At 39.9% G+C, this 16,358-nt stretch overlaps 1 protein-coding gene across 1 annotated transcript in view; it reads left to right on the top strand.

Moving 5' to 3' along the window:
• The window catches only part of Uch-L5 (ubiquitin carboxy-terminal hydrolase L5), an 81,487-nt gene that overhangs the window by 13,311 nt on the left and 51,818 nt on the right, over positions 1-16,358 (top strand). The gene's annotated exons all lie outside the window — the stretch shown is intronic.

Here is a 16,358-nt window from a genome sequence, read left to right as displayed (position 1 = left end):
ATAATATTGAATTGTCCAGTAAAATCGATAATAATAATGTTGAATTGTCTAGCAAGATTGATAGTCAGAGTAAAGAGTTGAAGAGTGAATTGAGTTTTTTAAGTAATGAAATATACAGTATTAATAGTGAATTAAATTCAGTTAGTACGGAATTGTCTAGTAAGATTGAGAATCAAAGTAAGGAGTTAAATTTAGTGAGTGTTGAATTGTCTAGTAAAATTGATAGTTTAAGTAGTGCTGTGAATGGTAGAATAGATGAATTGAACCAGAAGTTTGACCATCAAAGCAGGGAAATTCAGGAAGTCAATAATAAGGTTGAATCTCAACGCTTGGAATTGACTGAGAAAATCGAATGCCGATTTAATGTTGTTAGGAAGGAATTTGTTGAAAACAGCAAGGAATGTGATAAGAGAATAAAAATAGTGGAAGATAAAGTAGAAGAAATAGATAGAATTAAATCCAATCAGAACGTTTTAGCGAAGCGTATAGATGAGAAGAATGAGAAATTGGAGAAAGACCTTAAGTCGGTAAAAGATGACCTTAAGTCAGTAGAAGGAAATGCCAGAATGGTAGTGGAAGAAGGAATTAAATCATGTCATGTGAAATTAAGGCAGGAGATCAGTCAAATCCAATTAGGTAGCAGCATATGTAATAGGTACGTATCTTGTACGAAGGACTCTGAATTACCCAAGTTTAATGGTCGGCAGTTTAATCCGATGGAATTCTTGAAAACGGTGGAGAAACGGTTTTCCAAGAATCTTGACGATGGTTTGATTGATTGGAGTATGGTTGATGAGCTGTTGGATGTTGCATTTGTTGGAGAAGCTAGATCTTGGTTTCAAGTTTATAGACAGGGTATTTCGAGTTTAGAGGAATTTAGGGAGAAATTTAGTTCTAAATTTTGGAGTGAAGCTATTCAGGGAAGGGAAAGAGATCGCGTGCTATTTGGCAAGTATAAACCTCAGGAAGGTGTATCTATGATGGAGTATTTCTTAGCGCATGTTCTGATCAGCCAGAATATTGAAGGTCTAGCATCGGAGAGAGATACAGTCCGCCAGATGTTGAGGCATTTTCCTGAGAAGGTCGGATTAGCTGCATGTATGCAGAATATTGTAACGATTAAAGAATTAGAGCAGCTGTTAGAGAGGTTTGATGCTTTGGAAGGGCAGGGGAGGACCAGGCAAAGTGAAGGTAGGAATTACGGGGATAATGGGAGACAAGGTAATCAGCTAGGGGGAGATAGGAATAATCAGAATTTCAGTCATTCTAGGCAAGGGAATCAGGGTGGTAATTCCGGAAGGGGAAACAGACAGTCTAATCAGGGAATTAATCACCAGGAATATTATGGCAGAAGACCTAATCAAGGGGAATCAGAAAGTAGGGGGCGTACGGATCAAAGACCTCCAGATCAAGTGCAGAGACATGATAATAGTGAACAGTCCATGTCAAGTAATTTAAACCGGAATCGGACTTCTTAGTTGGGTCAGATAGGCAGTCCGGTACCGAAATTCCTATTCACGCGATGAAACAGGTAAGTTACGAGGTAGACGTGAAAGAGGAATTATTGTATGACCATGTGTTTTGTGTTCAGGGAGATTTTGAGAATATGGGGCGTGATGAAGGTAAGAAAGATGTGTCGGATGTCTTACTTTGTGCTAGTAGTGATGGTAATAGCGGTGTTGCGATCGATAATCCTACAGAAGTTTCTGAAATTGAAAGTGAAGTTTTTCGTGAAGTTGATGAAGGTTGTTTTGTGAGTGAAGAGTGTTTACGGAGTATACATCATGAGGATGTTTTTGTTGATTTAAGTGTACGTGAGGAGAGTAAAATTAGGACCATTATGTGTGAAAATGGTGACTTTGAGATTAATGAAACTTCTGATAAGAGAGTCGAGAGTAGCAGTGCTGTTGGCATGAAAGTGGTGCAAGTAGTAGCTGATATGGAAGGTGGTGAAGATGACTTGATTGTTGAGTCATTAAGTAGTAATGACAGCAATTTCAAAGTGTATTATGGTAAGAATTTCGATAATAGAGTGAGCGTGTGTGAGAATGGAAGTGTGCGTGAGATGAAAGAAAGTCTATCCAAGCGAGTGCGTAATGTTTTATTTAATTCTGAGAGATGTGTGAATGATTTGAATGACGTGCTGAGTGATATCGATGTGGAATGTATGAAAAAGTATGTGATCTGTTTACTTGTATTTATTATGGTTTTGTGGAAGAGTAAACGTAGTGAGATTCCCGCGCATTTCAGAAAGAGGGATTTCCTTTTTATGAATGTTCCGAATGAAAGTTTGTATGATTCTTGTGTGACCGAATGGGATGAATCTTTGTGTGTGAGATAGAGTGGATTTTAGACGTAGTTAGTTTTTATTACGGTACGCATTCCTCGCTTATCGATGCTGATGTTAAGTTTATGTATAGTTTTTTCATTTATATTAGGGTCCGTATACTGTGGACAGTAGAATAGGCAAGTGTGCTTATAGGCTCCTAACCACTGACAACAAGGTTCTTGGAACATTTAATATCTATAGCCTTCGCAGATATAAGAAATAGGATCTGCACTTTGGATGTGTATATTATCAATTATGAGTTATGTGTACAGTAGCAAGTAGGGATTGTGTTCAATGGTATATGAAACAATCAGTTGTGTGTATATAGACATATTATTATTATTGTTTGGACAAATTGTATTTCGTGTGTGCGAATACAATGCAGTAGACGCAATGTATATATCATTATTACAGTAAATTATGTGTTCAGTTATGCCATTATAAGGTTATGTATGAAGTTCTGTTTTATGGTGAATCATAATATATGATATCATCGATTCACCAAGGGGGCGTTATGTGATAGTACATATATCACACCCCCGAATTATATGGAGAAGTTAGAGATATTGTCAGTATTCGATTTATTATTATTAGTATTTCATTTGTATATTTTGACATTATTATTGGTAAGCTGGAAGATATCCACATATGTAGGTATGAGTAATTTGTTTTGCACCAGTGGGAAAACCTTGCTTTAATAACTCTTGTAATTTGAATGAGTCATCTGGCTACCCCAGTGTCTGTTGTGATGTACTTGTGTCAGGAAATTCCATTTACTCATGTATATATCCCAGCCTGATGAGATAAGCTTGTTGTTGTACCAGGAAAGTTTGGTGATTCATGAAAACTCCCCAGAGTTTGTTATTGTCTTGGGAGGAAGAAGTAGTTCAGGGCTTGGGCTTGAGAAGAGGACCACCCATGATTGGCTGGCAAGCACCAATCCAGACGTATCATCTGAGAGGAGGGGGATGTTGATGTCTATAAAGGTTGATGATACGGCGGCAACCAGATGATCGTATAGGAGATTGTAAGAAAGACATTGTAAGGAACAGTGTAAGGGTGATTGTAGAGGTGATGGTAAAGGAACGAGAAGGAAGATAACTACAACTACAACTGACGCACTGTACGGGAAGGAAGTGGTGCTGATACACGGTACTGGATTGACATGGCTGCAATGGACTGGACTTCAAACGTTCGTGGAGCGTAGTCGTGTTATGTTTGTGGAAAGTGGCTGATTGTGGAGAGTGCTTGCGCATTAAGTATTGTAGCACTTGTGGTGGCCTAGCATTATATGTTGGTGAAAGCTATCTCAGACTTTCCATAAATTTATGTTGAGGATCGACAGACGTGTGTATATATCTTTACAACAAGTGTTAAAGTATGTGAACACAGTAGTACAAGGTACAGTATCTGTGTGATGTGATAACTGCCGATTATGAGAATCGGTAAGTCGAATTGATAGAGACAGTGAAGGGTATTTATCTTCATACATGTACATTGTTCATCGGACTATTTACAAATGGTAACTTAGTTCTCGCTTTCGTTTTCCCACGGTTTTCATTATTGTTGTTGTTGTTGTTGTTGTAAATATGGAGTCTTCCAGCAATATTTTATGTGTGTATTATATGTATAATGTTGTATGTTGATGAGGTGCTCATGCACGGAATTTGTTCAGAATATAGTTAGCTATTTTAGAATCAGTGTTATTGATGAACCTAGTGCAGTTCCTACCCAATTAGTCGTTTTCAGGAGGTTAGGTAAGGCCTGCAGCAGATGTACCAGTACGCAGCATTATGTACACGCCCTGGGATATAAAGTTTATCATGCTCTTATCTAAATTCGAGGGATCCATTCTGGTGAACTCTGGCGCCCATACTACGGACATTTCGGTTAATTATGCTTATTAATTTTATTAAGTTTTTGAGTAATTTTATTTATATATTTTTATTCATGATTTTATTTGTTATTATTATCAAAAAATAGTTACAATGTATTGTCATCTCGTGACACCCTTAAGTTATAAAATAATCCCGATGCTGAAACGTGCATCACCCAAACAGCTGTTCAGAAGGAACCAACAACAATTCGATCCTAGAGGATCTTGCGTTACGTCGTTCTGAAGGAACAAAACTGCAAAATGCAGGAAACACTTATTCATCACGCATTTAGAAGAAATGCCAAACGCTGAAGTTAAATAAAAAAAGTGGTAAATCACTTGAAAAATATTATTACAAAACCAACTTTCAGGTTGTAAACGGTTACGTTACGCTTAATAAAATAACAAGTCCACGTGGTAAAATTAAATCAAAAATTTAAGAATTTTTTCCTGTACAACGATGACTACCATTACAGATCCATCTACTTATTGTTTGTCCCAACAAACTACCTACCGGGCGAGTTGGCTGTGCGCGTAGAGGCGCGCGGCTGTGAGCTTGCATCCGGGAGATAGTAGGTTCGAATCCCACTATCGGCAGCCCTGAAAATGGTTTTCCGTGGTTTCCCATTTTCACACCAGGCAAATGCTGGGGCTGTACCTTAATTAAGGCCACGGCCGCTTCCTTCCAACTCCTAGGCCTTTCCTATCCCATCGTCGCCATAAGACCTATCTGTGTCGGCGCGACGTAAAGCCCCTAGCAAAAAAAAAAAACTACCTACAAAGTTATTGATCGACCACAACCAACTACGTATATGAATGAAAGAACAACAAAAATTGAAAATAAAATATATTCCCGGCTGACGAATCGAACCCGCATTCGTAACTCAAGTCTCACACAAATAAGGTGAGTGTCAACACGCACACTAGCAAAGCAATCGGACGTTGGAACAACAAAACAATTAAGTCCGTAACAAAAATAAAATACTGAAGTTCAGTGAACTCAAACACACGTGGCATACTGCAATAAATATTCAATCATCGTTAGCTCAGTACCCAGTATTGGACAACCCACACGTTCAAGTCACTGGTGGTTCCATAATCTTAGGTAAACACCTTCCAGCTAGTAAGGGCTGTGCGCAAAACATGGCCTCAATATTACTTAGCTAACACTCTTCGCATTCCATACACTACTGCAGACATTACCATCGCTCAAGTCACTTCGCAAAAACAACTAATCTAAGACTTGAATATATACAGCCGACATCCTAAACCTATCGTTGGGCCTACTTAACGTATACACACCCTAACACTAACCTCTATGTACATACACACACCTTCCTAAACCTGTCGTCGAGCGTGAACTAGGATGTCTCGTAATCAGTATACTACTAGGATAACATGTGACGTCCTAAATCTATTGTCGAACGGAAATTGGGTTGTCTACGCTTCCTATAGAATGTCAGGCGAAATCGTAACTTCAAACACACTCTTAGATATTTTAGCTGTAAACCTTGTCGAAACTAATAGCACACAATGAAACATATCTTGCCACAGAATGAACGCAAGTCGGGAAGTGCAACTAAGTCCCTATCTTGTTAATAAAATGTGAAATTGAAAATAAATAACGCGTGGCAAGCAATCCACAACTCAAACACGATCTCGACATGCGCGATGAAGTTTGGGAAAATGATAATGGCTTTCAACACACGTCTAACATTACGTGAATATCGCCAAAAGCAGTAATCATCACCACCGCAAAAATCCACACTATAATTCTAGGGTGAGGCCCTCAAATCGCCTACCATCTCACTATTATAAATATCCATATCCATTAACTATCCAGTGAAGCAAAATTCAATGAATCTACACAGCCAAACTATCGCTTTAATAATGTCCAATATCTCATCCCACAATGTTTCCGATTTAATGATAAATTATCGTCTTGTAATTTATGAAATTTTCTGACAAGGGAACATCCACAATGGTGAAGTCGCCGATCGCGATGAAACTTAGCAAACACATTGAGGTACATGTAAAAACAATGCCAGCATCAATTTTAGGCGCCAACATTCATTAGCGCATTAACTAAGGGGCCTAAAAGTTGCGACATTTCAAGTTCCGTGCGATCAGCGATGAATACCTGCTGGCCAATGCTAAGCCGGCACACACACTTCCCGTCTGGAGACACACCCTCTGCACCGCCTTTTACCCTCCAAGTGGTTCTCCCTGGCACGTTCCCCTCCCTTCTCCTCGCGCTTGCCGGCTGCTTGGCTGTGGAACGAGACCGGCGCTACATTTTGCTTCTTTACGTACTATAATTATTGAAATCCCTTAAATCACGTTCCGTTTCACACATAATGATAATAAATAACCTAAACGTATTTACTCATATTTTATGCAGATGTTATATTTTCATTCCTGCTAATTCCGGTGGGTTGTCAATTCGTGGATACAACCCCGAGTTAAGCACCATCGGGCGTGGACAAACGTGGTATAAGGTACCGCGTCCGACCTAGGCTTAAATTATTATTTACGTCTGAAACACGTTGAAGCTGTCGGTAGTGCCATTTAGAGTGGACATACATATGAAATTTATTAAAATAAATCACCCACCTTGAAACAGCGTTAAATATCCTTTTATTTAAAGAAATTACGTGCCCGGGTAGAGGATCTCAATGAATGTAATGAGATGTTGTACCTCGGGATATCAAAATATGGTTACAGGTCCAGACCTTCTTTTCATGTCCACTCCCCTACCCCCATTTTGCGTATGTTATCAGTTGTGTCATAATGAAACGAAATCGCGAACAACAGCAATTATAAACTCCGAGTTAGAAACTGCTGGTATTTCCCGTATTACGTACGCTGGTATAAAGAATCTAGATAGAATGTTTTTATTTGTGCTTGTATTGAACGATATATTTGTTTTGCAGTGAAAGGCACAACACGTTTCAATTGCAGCCATGGTTGTCGAACATAAATCAATTAAACGCATAGACAACTTTGATATGAGTATGACATGGAATGATTGACGTAATAAGCAAAGTCTTTAAAAAGAAATAAAGATGTGCATTTATATATGCAGTAGATATACCGTAATCACAGGCAGAGCTGTACTCCTACTTACTCGTACTTTTGCGCTATAGCTGACAGAGGTCTATGTATTCAACAAGTAGCCATATTAAAGTATCACACTACAGTCTTCTGGGTACAATGGCAGTTACATACGTAAAAGTGTACATGGCTATTGTACGAACTGGTACAACAATGTAAACTGCCTATACAATGTGGAAATTCCAAGGGAGAGCTGTGAGGAAGGCTGATAGCGTACGCAGCGTAGCACAGGTTCTGTTCGACAGCTAAGCAGACGGCAGCGCGGGGAGAGGGAAACGATTGGTGCTGAACCAGGCGGAGGGGAGGAGGAGCAGAGGTGTGGCACAAAGCAAGTGTTCCGGCTAAGCATTGGTCAGGAGGAATTCATCGCTGTTCGCGCGGAACTTGAAATGTCACAACTTTTAGGCCCCTTAGTTAACGCGCTAATGAATGTTGGCGCCTAAAATTGATGCTGGCATTGTTTTTACATGTACCTCAATGTGTCTGCTAAGTTTCATCGCGATCGGCGACTTCACCATTGTGGATGTTCCCTTGTGAGTGGAAATTTGTCACTACAGTCAAATAACACCAGCCGTGTATTCAGAATGCTCTTCTATCCTTGATGTCGTATACTATAATATTCATTTTGCTGACTTTACATAAACTAGTCACTTGGATTTAACTGCCAAGATCTACAATCTTCAACAGAAATTGTTTTTCACTGGGGATCTTAACTTGAAATCTTACTGTGAATCACACAATACTCATCTTGAACCAACCTTCACTCGGTCAGCTGTCCCGGATTGTAAGCGGAATGTACTACAGCCTGCCTCAGAAATATCACATTTAATATACAGCCTGTCTCAAAAATTCTTCACCATCAGCAAATATAGCCTGTCACAAAAATTCATCCTCATCGCCTCTCACGGCGGTATTACACATGAAATACAGGCTGCCTCTGCCTTCCAACATCTATACAACTCTTATCTCAACATATCATTCCGGCACAATCCATTTCTTCTGTCTCAAGACTTTTCAAACCTCAATCCTCTCGTGACAAACAACTTTTATAAAAATCCTTTTCATTTATATTTTACTACAACTTTCGGACCTCAGGAATACAACAACACACCGTGATTTCCTACATCACCGACATACACGATGTCACAAAATTTAACTTCCCATGAATAAATATAACTTTATCAGACTTCACTGGATTTCGAGACACGCGTAAACCTTATTGAACATAACTGTTAAATACACTTTTAACATAGACAAATTTTATCCCGATGTAAATATTATTATTATTATTTTGACAAAAATTTTCTGAACTCATACGATATTCAAAATTAAGACATTCACCACGACTACGTGATCGTTATCACCTTCCTAATTTTACTCAATTTGAGCAATATCTCAAAGAATATTAACACATTATTTAAACTTCGCATTTTATACTTTCTCGACGTGAATTTTACAGCCCTGAAGAGTTTCACACGACGACCAGAAATGTAATACATTCGCCTGATCATTATTAAATATAAATTCGATGCACACACTGAAAATTTATTGTGACAAACAAATTCTAACTACAACATTGATAAAAATATAGTTACAGACCTGTAATCATAGTCATCCTGGATTTCTGGCCTGCATTTGCCAGCTGGCCTTGTGCTTAGCCTTCCATGGCTACATTTGACATCATCTTCTTATATATATATATATTATATATAACTTAAGCTGTAGCTTTTACACTCGTGTCGATTAACACCGCAAATACCGCACTTTCTTCGCATTTAACATGCGACGAGCACGCTTCTCAAATGTTGACTGCCACAGTATTCCCAGGACCCTGCTTCTGTTCAAGCTACTGCTGGCCAGGTGTTCCAAACAGATAAGAAAATCAGACCTCACTGGTAACCTCCAGACTTCCCTTTTACAAATATCAAACGCGCACAATTGTAATACAGAGAGAAATTCAGCTACGTATTTTAACCAAATCTCTAAACCTTCAAAGTTTTCATTGGCAGCAGTTCAGGAAAATTTCTATCACCTTCCATTTAATATTCTATTTGAACCATATATAACAAAGTACTTTGAGAAGAAAGCCCCGCACTTTCTTGCAGACGATTGATGTGGGCTCCGCCGTTCAGACCAGCAGACAGAATGTGTAAAATAGGCGGAGGGAGGTTTCTCTTATACCCTCTGGGAGGGACGCCACCCTCTCCACGAGGCTCGGGTTATGCAATCTGCTAATTCCACATCCACTGGACCAATTTTCTTGAAATCTATTCCATAACTTCGGACAGACTTGCAATTCATTATGGTGTTAATTTCATATTTAAACCCATACTTGCAATGGGTGTAATGAATTATTTCTGCCACGGAGTTTCGCGGCTTTTTCTTCAGGAAATTGACCTTGCCACTTGTCGCAGAATCCGCAAGCAGGACGCATTCCCCTCCAGGCTGAACTGCATTTATATTTACCCTGGGGATTCTATCTTCACATACGGTTTATAAATAATTTAGATCCTTTATTCCTGGATTTACCATGTCACCAAAATCTCTCGTTATGAAGGATTTCTCGAAATTGACAAATTATTCATTACTCAAAGACCACCGAAGTATCCCGGCATTTCACGCTCGCGGCTCGCGTGTCACGGAGAGTTCGTTCCCACGAGACAGAGAGGCTCTTGAAATAAAAACATGGCTACTCTCAAAAAGTTGTTTGTTGCTGAAATAAATATTTGGTATAAACATTTTGTTTTTTAATCGTAGAATTATGGGTTCAACATGAGTAACCTACTTATTATCAATGGTTTTAGTCCTTTAAGAAGGTCAAATTACACGAGTTCACATTGTTAATAGCTTATATTTTGTTTTAAATTAATAACAACTGGATATAACTTTAGCACACTATAATAGAGCATTTAACTCTGGACTAGAAATATGTAAGTCAGTCTTGGTATGAAAATTAATGTGACTGCACTAAAGCACGTTCAGACTTTTACAAGTCTTGTCCGTGCCTTTTAGAGCTGTGTAAGCCATAGAGTACAGATAGGTTGCTAATTAAACACATCTATCAATTTATAAACACAAGTTCTGAAACATTCCATTGTTGATCACATCACTCCCCCGGCCCCTTGTTGAGTTTATGTATATATATTTACATATTCCAATTTCTTCTAGAAAAAGTGTCAGTTGTGGTTTGAAGATGGGCTTTGTCAGCATGTCTGCTAGTTGATGGTCTGTAGAGACTGGTTGTATCTTGATAATTCCCTTCCTTACAAAATGTGCCTAATTCTTATTTGCTTAGTACAGGGTGAAAGTCAGGATTTCTCCTTGTAAGTGGGGGCAGTAGAATACAGGTACAGTATCGCCTACCTGTCGTAAGAGGTGGCTAAGGGGCCCAAGGACCCGGCTGGGGAGTGTGGGAGGCAACCATGGGGCTGTAGCTTAGTCTGGAATTATTTCCACTTAATAGTGCAATTCAATGGATGCATGCAAAAATGGGCTAACCATCATTTTCTAAAATTGGAGAAAAAGAGACTTTCACACTGATGGGGAAAAATAAATTGTACTCACTCTGTAGGCTTCTGAGGGACGTGATGTTTCCATGCCGATCTCACAGTCCTCTTCCATCCTTTTTGATCTTGAGTACACTCTTCCCAGTTATAAATTTTGATGGTCCGGCATATCTTGTTGATCTCCTCCTTCCAGGTGCTTCGGGGGTCTTCCTGAAGGTCTTTTCCCATTAAGAGATCACTTGTATAGACCTACTGGGGCTCTGTTTTCTCGCATCCTCAGTGCATGTCCAGCCCAGCACACTCTGTTGGATTCTATCACACCCATTATAGTGTGTTGTTGAGAGAAGGTCTAAATATAATTACGAAGTGTGTTTTTTAAGTAAGGTCCGTTTTGTTGTAGACACTAGTAGTTCGCGCGCATATCGCACCGAGTGCGTGCGTCGTGTATCGGCATGCCTCGGGAATAACTGTGCTCAGTTTCATCTCTGTAGCTAAACTGTACGGTTCTGTTCCGTGTTTTCAAAATGTTTAAGACTATCAACTCGCCCGCTGCATGTGAGGTTCGGTCAGTAATGCGGTTTTTGTCAGCAAGGAACCTGTCTGCTGTAGAAATTCATCGACAGATTTTCAAAGTGTACGGTGATACTGTCATGAGTGAAAACAAAGTGCGTAAGTGGGTACGACAATTCAGAGATGGCTGTGACAACGTCCATGATGAGGACCGCTCCGGTCGCCCTTCTTTGATTACAGTCGATTTGGTGGCTTCAGTTGAAGCGAAGATTCGTGAGAACAGGCGTTTCACAATAACAGGTCTCTCAAACGAATTTCCTGACGTGTCGAGATCGGTGCTTTACAACATTGTTTCTGAACACCTAAAGTTTAGGAAACTGTGCTCCCTTTGGGTCCCGAAACTCCTAACAGAGGACCACAAAAACCAAAGATTTGAGTGTGCGATGAAGTTCTTGACTCGTTATGATGAAGAAGGTGACAGCTTCTTGAGTCAGATCGTAACTGGAGACGAAATATGGGTGTCGCATATCACGGCCGAATCGAAGCAACAGAGCATGGAATGGAGACACACACACTCGCCTGTAAAGGTGAAGGCCAAACAGACTCTGTCCCAGTGCAAAATCATGGCGTCGGTGTTTTGGGATAGGCATGGTGTTTTGTTGGTCGACTTCATGCAACGAGGAACCACTGTCAGTGCAGAAGCATACTGCCAAACCCTGAGAAAGCTACGCAGAGCGATTCAGAACAAAAGACGCGGCATGCTGACAAAGGGAATTGTCCTTCTCCATAACAATGCAACACCTCACACTGCAGGTCAGACCTGCGATTTATTGGACAGTTTTGGCTGGGAAGTTTTAGACTACCCACCCTACAGTCCTGATCTACCTCAAACATCACCTCAGTGGCAACCATTACAGTGATGACGACGATGTGAAAACGGCAGTGAACTCTTGGTTATCGGAGCAGGTGGCAAGTTTCTATGAAGAGGGTATTTTAAAATTCGTTACGAGGTATGATAAGTGTTTGAACAAACTTGGCAACTATGTCGAAAAATAAGAGTGAAGTATGTACTTTCTGAAAATAAATTTACTTTTTTTAAATAACCTTTCGTTGTGTACTTATTTTCAAACGGACCTTACTTAAAAAACACACCTCGTAGATCTTTTCTGCCAGCTTTGGGAGATAGGATTGAACCATGGGCCAAATATTTTTCTATAAACTTTATTCTCAAAGACTTGCAACTGTTGCTGTTCTTTCTTGGTTATACTCCAGAACTATACAGAAGTACTGGTCGAATTATTGTATTGTATTGTAGATAATCATTTTTGCATTTCTTGTTAAAAACTTGGGGCCTAATATAGGGCTCATAGGGTAAAATGCCTTATTTTCATTCTTAATTCTAGCTCGGTGTTCCTGTTGCCTTTGGTTTTGTTCATCGATTAATACACCAAGGAATTTAAACTTCTCTTCTCTTTTATATATATTTCCCAATCTTCAAAAGCAAAGGAGGATAAAATTAATATACCTTTTGTTTTCATCTGAAAGAAGTAGCTTTATTTTTAACATGGCAAACAACTTCAACCATTTTATTAATAATCACAACAGGGGGTGGAACAAATTATGTTCAGATGCAGCCACTTAATCATAATCCAGCTCATTGAAGAAGGTTTCTCAAATGATAGCTGGTTGTCGTCATGCAGTAGGTGATGGGGGATTGGAATTAAGGTAGTATCCCAGAAATTGTCTGGAGAGAATGCAGAAAAGTCCAGGGTAAAACCACACTCAGTGGTAGCTACTGTCAGCACTGGGTTTGAACTGTGGATCTCCAAATGTCGCAGCCCCTCAGTCCTCTCGTGGAGCATGAGTAAACACGCTCAGCTACGGAGGTAAATGGAACACAAAATACTGGGCTAAAACATGAAAACACAAAATGCTTTTACAATTTTTCAGCGATAGTATTAACTTCCTCCTCTGCGAACCATGTGACCTTGCCGCGGTGGGGAGGCTTGCATGTCCCAATGATGCAGATAGCCGAGCCGCAGGTGCAACCATATCGGATGGGTATCTGTTGAGAGACCAGACTAACGAATGGTTCATCGAAAGGGGAGTAGCAGCCTTTCGGTAGTTGCAAGGGCGGCAGTCTAGATGATTGACTGATACGGCCTTGTAATAATACTCAACATGGCTTAGCTGTGTTGATACTGCTACACGGCTGAAAGCAACGGGAAACTACAGCCATAACTAACTCCCGAGGACATGCAGCTCTCTCTGTATGAATGATGTACTGATGATAGCTTCCTCCCGGGTAAAATATTCCGGAGGTAAACTAGTCCCCCATTCGGATCTCCGGGTGGGGACTACACGAGAGGGGGCGATCATCAGGAAGATGGGTACTGACATTCTGCAAGTCGAAGCATGGAATGTTAGAAGTTTGAATCGTTGTGGTAGGTTAGAGAATCTGAAGAGGGAAATGGATACGCTAAAGTTAGATGTAGTTGGTATAAGTGAAGTACGTTGGCAGGAAGAAAAAGATTTTTGGTCAGGCGACTACCGAATTATCAACACAAAATCAAACCGGGGAAATGCAGGAGTTGGTTTAATCATGAATAAGAAACTAGGGCAGCGGGTAAGCTACTACGACCAGCATAGTGAAAGAATTATTGTCGTCAAGATAGACACCAAACCAATGCCCACCACAATAGTGCAGGTCTATATGCCTACTAGTTCAGCGGATGATGAACAATTCGAAAGAATATATGAGGAGATAGAAGATTTAATACAATATGTAAAAGGTGACGAGAATCTAATTGTGATGGGAGACTGGAATGCAGTGGTAGGCCAAGGAAGAGAAGGTAGTACAGTAGGAGAATTTGGATTGGGACAAAGGAACGAAAGAGGAAGTCGGCTGGTTGAATTCTGCACTGATCATAATTTAGTCCTTGCCAATACTTGGTTCAAACACCACAAACGACGGCTGTATACGTGGACGAGACCTGGAGACACTGGAAGGTATCAAATAGACTTCATTATGATTAGGCAGAGATTCAGAAACCAGGTGTTGGATTGCAAAACTTTCCCAGGAGCAGACATGGACTCTGACCACAACTTGTTGGTCATGAAATGCCACCTGAAGTTGAAGAAATTGAAGAAAGGAAAGAATGCAAAAAGATGGGATCTAGACAAGTTGAAAGAAAAGAGTGTGAGGGATTGTTTCAAGGAACATGTTGCACAAGGACTAAATGAAAAGGCAGAAGGGAACACTATAGAGGATGAGTGGAGAGTCATGAAAAATGAAGTCAGTAGGGCTGCTGAAGAAATGTTAGGAAGGAAGAAAAGATCAACTAAGAATCAGTGGATAACTCAGGAGATACTAGACCTGATTGATGAACGACGAAAATACAAGAATGCTAGAAATGAAGAGGGCAGAAAAGAATACAGGCGATTAAAGAATCAAGTGGATAGAAAGTGCAAGGTAGCTAAGGAAGAATGGCTGAAGGAGAAGTGCAAGGATGTCGAAGGTTGTATGGTCCTGGGAAAGGTAGATGCTGCATACAGGAAAATCAAGGAAACCTTTGGAGAAAGGAAATCTAGGTGTATGAATATTAAGAGCTCAGATGGAAAGCCACTTCTAGGGAAAGAAGACAAAGCAGAAAGATGGCAGGAGCATATCCAACAGTTGTATCAAGGTAAAGATGTAGATAATTTGGTTCTGGAACATGAAGATGCTGTTGATGCTGATGAAATGGGAGACCCAATTTTGAGGTCAGAGTTTGACAGAGCTGTGAGTGACCTCAATAGGAACAAGGCACCTGGAATTGATGACATTCCCTCTGAATTACTGACTAAATTAGGAGAAACCAGCATGGCAAGGTTATTTCATTTAGTGTGCAAGATGTATGAGACAGGAGAAGTCCCATCCGATTTTCGGAAGAATGTTGTTATACCTATTCCCAAGAAAGCCGGTGCTGACAGGTGTGAAAACTACCGCACTATTAGTTTAGTATCTCATGCCCGCAAAATTTTAACACGTATTATTTACAGAAGAATGGAAAAACAAGTTGAAGCTGAGTTGGGAGAAGATCAGTTTGGCTTCAGAAGAAATGTAGGAACACGTGAAGCAATCCTGACTTTACGTTTGATCTTAGAGGATCGAATCAAGAAGGACTTTCCCGCGTACATGGCATTTGTAGATCTAGAAAAGGCATTCGATAATGTTGATTGGACCAAGCTATTTATGATTCTGAAGATGATAGGGATCAGATACCGAGAACGAAGAATTATCTACAATCTATATAAAAATCAGTCTGCAGTGATAAGAATCGAGGGCTTTGAAAAAGAAGCAGCAATCCAGAAAGGAGTGAGGCAAGGCTGCAGTTTGTCCCCTCTCCTTTTCAATGTTTACATAGAACAGGCAGTAAAGGAAATCAAAGAGAAATTTGGAAATGAATCACAGTCCAGGGAGAGGAAATCAAAACCTTGAGATTTGCCAATGATATTGTTATTTTATCTGAGACTGCAGAAGATCTCGAGAAGTTGCTGAATGGTATGGATGAAGTCTTGGGTAAGGAGTACAAGATGAAAATAAATAAGTCCAAAACCAAAGTAATGGAGTGCAGTCGAACGAAGGCAGGTGATGTAGGAAATATTAGATTAGGAAATGAAGTCTTAAAGGAAGTAGATGAATATTGTTACTTGGGTAGTAAAATAACTAATGATGGCAGAAGTAAGGAGGACATAAAATGCAGACTAGCACAAGCAAGGAAGAGCTTTCTTAAGAAAAAAAATTTGCTCACTTCAAACATTGATATCGGAATTAGAAAGATGTTTTTGAAGACTTTCGTGTGGAGCGTGGCATTGTATGGAAGTGAAACATGGACGATAACTAGCTCAGAAAGAAAGAGGATAGAAGCTTTTGAAATGTGGTGTTACAGAAGAATGCTGAAGGTGAGATGGATAGATCGAATCACGAATGAAGAGATACTGAATCGAATTGCACTTAGCAAGAGCACAAGTTCTCATTCAA

The sequence above is a fragment of the Anabrus simplex genome, chromosome 1 (assembly GCF_040414725.1).
Source record: "Anabrus simplex isolate iqAnaSimp1 chromosome 1, ASM4041472v1, whole genome shotgun sequence".
In the NCBI taxonomy this organism is placed as follows: domain Eukaryota; kingdom Metazoa; phylum Arthropoda; class Insecta; order Orthoptera; family Tettigoniidae; genus Anabrus; species Anabrus simplex.
The sequence above is the reverse complement of the archived record's forward strand: the minus strand, read 5'-3'. Positions and strand labels throughout refer to the sequence as shown.